This window comes from Gossypium hirsutum, chromosome D01 (assembly GCF_007990345.1).
Source record: "Gossypium hirsutum isolate 1008001.06 chromosome D01, Gossypium_hirsutum_v2.1, whole genome shotgun sequence".
In the NCBI taxonomy this organism is placed as follows: Eukaryota; Viridiplantae; Streptophyta; class Magnoliopsida; order Malvales; family Malvaceae; genus Gossypium; species Gossypium hirsutum.
The window spans coordinates 7,090,261-7,097,170 of record NC_053437.1 but is presented as its reverse complement, the minus strand read 5'-3'; positions in this window follow the sequence as shown (position 1 = coordinate 7,097,170).

Below are 6,910 nucleotides of genomic sequence, written 5' to 3'. Positions count from 1 at the left end.
CATATCCAAATAAAGGATTAGGAAAGAAAACATGTCAGGCATTTGTCCTTATATCCTCGAAAGTGTTCTGAACAATTAGATTACGGAAAAGATCCCTGCAATTTTTAAAACTAATTCAAAGTAATGTTCAAAGCATACTTATTGCTCTAAGCCTGGGAGCAATAAGAATCCTTTTGTGAAATAGGCATATGTCCAATAGCTTTATTTTAATAAAATGCATAGTTGTGTTTCATTTTGGTAAATATTCTTTTATTTCTTCCATTTCATTCATACTCATACCACACAAATGATTATTCTTAGATTCATTTATTTTTTGGGTCTTTCTTCGTTCATATAACAGGTTTCCAGATATCAATGATATGAGCAACACTACTACTGACTCAGAATCTCCTTTTGAGTAAGATATGTGTCTAGATGAACTTCAGGACTTTGAAGATGATCAAAATTATAACCTATCTCCTCATTTGTTAATGATGGTAGAACAAGATGAGAAACAAATCCTACCTCACAAAGAATCGGTAGAAATTGTGAGCTTAGGAGAAGAGAAAGAGATGAAAATCGAAGCTTGTATCACCGTAAAGACAAAGTGAAACCCCATTGAGTTGCTCCAAGAATTCAAAGATGTCTTCGCATGGTCGTATCAAGATATGCCTGGGCTAAACACTAATATCGTGGTACACCGGCTCCCCATAAAGGAAGAGTGCAAGTCAGTTTAATAGAAGCTCCGAAGGATGAGGCCCAACGTCTTGCTGAAAATAAAAGAAAAATTGATAAGTGTTTGAAAAAGTTTGGAGCAATGTTGATGATGGTTAGAACTTAGAAATGGAGGAAGGAGACAAGCCACAATGGGCATGGAAACCAAAAGAAAAAAGCTTACCTGGATTTGGATAATTTAAATAAAGGTACTGCCATAGGGGAAATTTACAGGAACCCTAGAATTCAGTTATGTGAATGGGTTTGTTAATGAGTTTGATCAGGAGGATGTAGATAACGTGTTATTAAATTCTATTAGGTACAGAAAATTCTCGAAGTTTCTTTTTCGAAAAAGGTCTCTAGGTTATGATTCAAAGAGCCTTGAAATATATTATGTTGAAGGTGGAAAGATACTAAATATAGGTAATTCCTCTTAACAGTTGCGGATTGTTAAGTAATGTTGATCGAGAGTTACTAGTAACGATGCTGAGTACCGTGTGCCATGTATACGGGCAGAGTTGATAAATGTTGGAAGCGTAGTTAACCCTTACAATCGAAACAACTTTATTACTCACACAATATCTATCAAACAATAGCAAATTACAAATATATATATTTCTCAATTACTAGTTGCCTCTAGTTTCTTTTTACTCTAACTCATGCCACTTTCTACTGCACACACAATATTCCTTTTTTTTCTATTTCTTTCACTTGTAATGCACACACACTAACATAAGGGCTATTTATAACATAACATAAATAGACTTAAAGGCTGCTGTAATAAGCTTGTAAAGCTTCAAGTAAATCCATGGTTATCCAATAAGCTCCACTGTTAATTCTTTGTTTATCCTTATCATTACACAGTTTCAATCTTTAAAAAACTTTCAGCAAGCTTTCATGTTGCTGTTTCGCCACTAATTTCATGCCACGTTTTAAACCAATTTGTAAAGCCACTCTTAGCTTCATGCTTTTCCAACTTTGAGAAGTCGCTTTGACTTCTAACACTTCTCCTTAAACCGAGATATTTATTCCAAGTTTTCCTTTTAAGTTTGTTAAATACGTCCTCTTTCAATTGCTTCGTAAAATGTTTACCAATTGGTCTTTCGTTCTGTAGTAGATCTTGATGTTTTTATTCTTCACCAACTCTCAAATAAAGTGATACTTTGTATCAATGAGCTTGCTTTGGCTATGGGACACAAGATTCTTTGCAAGAGATATTGTAGACTTGTTGTCAACATAAATTGTAATGGAACCTTCCTGTGTAAGAGTTAGTTCGCTCAAAATATTCTTCAACCAAATTGCTTGACAAGGGCATAATATAGTAGTGTATTCTGCTTCACATGCTGAGAAGGCTACTATTTGATGCTTTTTTGAAGACCCTGGAAATGTTGGAGAGCCAATATGGAATAAATATCCAAACATGCTTTTGTGATAGTCCAAGTCACCACCATAATCATTTTATGACTAACCAACTAATTTTGAACTTTATGTGTAAAAACAATGATCCATTGTACTTTTAACATATCTCAAAATTCTTTTTGCTATAATTAGATGGTTTTGTTCTGACTTCTTCATGAATAAACTAACTAATCCCATTGTATACATTATGTTTTTCTGCACGATAGTCAGATACTTTAAACTTCAAATGATGCTTTTAAATAATGTTGAATTTATTGGCGCTAGTTGAATTAACACTTAACTTCATACTAGGTTCCACTGGTGTGGCTACTGGCTTGCAATCTTTCATTTAGAATTTGCTTAAGATTTGTTCCACATATTGCTTTTGAAACACAAATAATTCATCTTCCATTTGCTTCACTTTGCATCCAAGAAAACATGACATCTCATCAATATCTGTCATTTCAAATTCTTTAGTCATAGCTTTCTTGTGAAAATCATATCATTTATGTATAAACATGCGATCATGATGTCACCATCTCCATTTTTCTTCGTATATAAGGCATGCTCATATAGACTTTTCATGAACTCATTCTTCTAAAAGTACTCATCTATTCTTGTGTTCTATGCTCTTGGGGCTTGATTTAAACCATATAAAGCTTTCTTTAAGCAATTTATTTGTCTTATTGTCTTTGTTTTCTACATCCAGGTGGTTGTTCAATGTAAACTTCTTATTTTAAGTAGTTATTAAGGAATGATAACTTCACGTCCATTTGATAAATCTTCCATTGTTTTGTGTTGTAATTGTTGTGAAAAGACTTATAGTGTTGATTTTGGCTACTGGAGCAAACACTTCATCATAATCCACTTCATGTCTAATACGATCACGGTCGGGAACACCTTTGGTTCAGCTCACCAAGCGAGGCTTGCCATTTTTTGCAAGCTGACCTAGCTCAAATTTAGCTCGTTGAGCTTAAATCAGCTCAATTCTAGCTCAATGAACTTGACTCATCACCGAGGTGAGTTCGTATCAATGTCTTTACTTGTAGCCTTTGACAACTAGAATTTCTTTGTACTCTCCATTTTCCCCTATTTGTTGGTCTTTGTCTTGTACACCCATTTAACTTTAACTGGGTTGTATCCTTTTAGCAAACTTGTTAACTCTCACGTATCATTTCTTCTTATTGTTGCAATTTCTTCATCCGTTTCCTTCTTTCATTTGATATCTTCAATTGTTTCTTCATATGTTATAGGATCACATTTTGTAATTAAACAAAATAATGAATAATTAAGAGTTGTCTCTATGGGTGCTATAGCATTATAAATGTTGTGTAGACTGCACATTCTTGTAGACACTTCCTTTGAACTACTACTACTTGGCGATGACGATGTTGTAGGAGTTGTTGCAACATGACTTGGTGGATGGCTTTGATCATCACCTTCTTTATCTTGATTGATGAAGTCATCACCTTTATCATCACTAAAAGATAGTCCTTGAATTTACTTTCTTTTTTCGCTCCATCTTTAGTAATTTGTTTCATTGGACTCAAAATTTATTGAAATAATAACTTTCTTGGTGAGAGGGTTGTGTAGTTTATATGCTTTGCTTCTTTTTTCATATCCAATAAAGATAAATTGTATACCTTTTTTATTGAGCTTCACTCTCGTCTAATTAGGAATGTGAGCATATGTGATGCATCCAAAAAACTTGAGATGTCCAACTCATGGCTTTTGATCGCTCCAAACTTTATTCAGCGTCTTATATTTCACACTTTCTACTAGGCATCGATTAATAGGTAAACTGCACATTGAACAAATTTAGCCCAAAAAGTTCTAGGTAGATGTTTACCTTTTACCATGCTTCTTTCCATATCAAGAATAGTGCGTTTCTTTCTTTCAGCAATTCCATTTTGTTGTGGTGTATATGTAACTATCAATTGGTGAATAATTATGTGCTCTTTACAAAAGCTTTTAAACAGTTTTGATAAATACTTGCCCTTGTTATTAGTTTTGAATATCTTAATATAATGTCCACTTTGTTTTTCCACCATAGTTTTGAACTCCATGAATTTATTAAGTATTTATAATTTTATTTTAAGAAAATATATCTAACTTTTTCTACTAAAATCATCAATAAAGGTAAGAAAATACATGTTTCCTCCAACTGATGGAATTTCAAAATGACCTACTATGTCAAAGTGTACAATCTTCAGTAGTCTCCAAGCGCTTTGATATTTACAACTTCAAAACTTTGCTGAGATTTGACACATTCAACTTTATTTTCTCGATTTTCATTTAATTTTGTTTGGTTGTTTCTTTCTTTTCCCCTACATATCCCCTAGGCTTTACCCCAGTAAATGTCCAAGCCCAACCAGAAACATATCCACGAAGTGTACTCGTTACCATAATACCTTAACAATATTAAGTCGGTACCTCAGCATCGGTGAATTACCTAACAGGTTCAGATTCCAATCCCGAGGATAATCTGACCAACCCAGTTTTTTTGATTTGGATGACATGGCTGAAATGGATAGAGCAAGAGTAGAATTGCCAAAATAGCTAGAAGATCAATGCAAGTGGTTGGAGGAGAAATTTAGTGCTATGGAGAATGCTGACTACCTTTGCGGGGTTGATGCTAAGGATTTATGTTTAGTCCCGGATCTAGTACTCCCACTAAAATTCAAGACTCAAGAATTCAAAAAATATAATGAGATTAGTTGTCTTGAAGCCCACATCATAATGTTCTACTGAAGAATCACGGGATACGTCAATAATGACCAATTTTTAATTTACTACTTCTAAGAGAGTTTGGTTGGGTCGGTTGCCAAGTGGTACAACTAGCTAAATGGTGCCAAAATAAGCTCATGAAAAATTTGGCACAGACTTTAATGAAACAATACAGTCATGTGACTGACATGACGCCCGACAGGATTACATTGCAAAACATGGAAAAGAAGTAGAGTGAAAGCTTCAGGTAGTACGCTCAAAGATGGAGAGAGGTGGCAATGCTAGTCCAACTTCCTCTTCTGGAGAAAGAGACAATAATACTTTTCATAAATACTTTGAAAGCCCTGTTCATTAACCATATGTTGGGAAACACTACCAAGAGTATCTCAGATATAGTAATGTCTAGTGAGATGGTTGAAAATGTAGTAAGGAGCGAGAAAATAGACGCGGGGAAAAACGCCAAAAGATCAACCCCGAGGAATAAGGAAAATGAAGTGAGTAACGTGAGCGTGTATAATAAAGGTTATTCAAGACGGTCACTGTAGTCCAACCAAAGACCGTAACAACCAGCCATCAAGGCCCCTCAAGGAAAGAATCTAACTCAATACCAAACACAAAAAAAACTCCAGTTCACACCTATCCCGATGACATATAGGGAGTTATGTCAGAATATGTTCAATGCGCATGTGGTATCCCTGTTTTACTTAAAACCCATGCAACTTACATTCCCAAAATGATACGATGTGAATGTTTAACGTGAGTACCAAGCAGGAATAGCAGGACACTTAATTAAGAACTGTACTGCATTTAAAATGTTGATTAAGAGGTTCATCAACATGGGATCGTTAGGTTCGATGATCCATCAGAACCTAATGTGGTAGGAAATCTGTTACTCAGTCATTCAGATCAAGGGGTAAACGCGATAATTGAAAGTGGAGGAAAGAGAACCAAAATTGATGTGGTGGAAGTAAAAATCTCACTAAAATTAGTTTGGAAAAAGATGATAAACGGAGGATAATTATGCAAGATTCAGAGGAGAAACCTAAAGAAGTGAGGAGCTACTGCAAGTTCCCCGCTAAAGAAGGTCATGGAATCCAAGAGTGTGCTGAATTCAAAGCTTTGGTACAAAGTCTAATGGATAACAAAGAGTTGGAATTCTTTGAAGAGGTCAAAGGACTGGAAAGAATGTTGGGAAATCTAAGCATCAACACCAAATCCAAATAAAGAATTAGGGAAGAAAACCTGTCAGACATTTGTCCTTATATCCTCGAAAGTGTTCTGAACAATTAGATTGAAAAAGATCCTTGCAATTTTTAGAACTAATTCAGATTAATGTTCAAAGCACACTTATTGCTCTAAGCCCGTGAGCAATAAGAATCCTTTTGTGAATGAGGCATATGTCCAATAGCTTTATTTTAATAGAATGCATATTTGTGTTTCATTTTGGAAAATATTCTTTTATTTCTTCCATTTCATTCATTCTTTTATTTCTTCCATTTCATTCATACTCATACCACACAAATGATTATTCTTAGATTCATTTGTTTTTTGGGTCTTTCTTCGTTCATATAACAGGTCTCCAGATATCAATGATATGAGCGACATTGTTACTGACTTAGAATCTCCTTTTGAGTAAGATATGTGTCTAGAGGAACTTCAGGACTTTGAAGATGATCGAAATTGTAACCTATCTCCTAATTTGTTAAGGATGGTAGAACAAGATGAGAAACAAATCCTACCTCACAAAGAATCAGTAGAAATTGTGAGCTTAGGAGAAGAGAAAGAGATGAAGATCGGAGCTTGTATCACCGCAAAGACAAAGTGAAACCCTATTGAGTTGCTCCAAGAATTCAAAGATGTCTTCGCATGGTCATATCAAGATATGCCTGGGCTAAACACTAATATCGTGGTACACCGACTCCCCATAAAGGAAGAGTGCAAGCCAGTTTAACAGAAGCTCAGAAGGATGAGGCCCGACATCTTGCTGAAAATAAAAGAAGAGGTTAAGAAATAATTCGATGCTGGTTTCCTACAAGTGGTTAAATACTCATAATGGGTAGCTAATATTGTCCCCGTTCCTAAGAAAGATGGG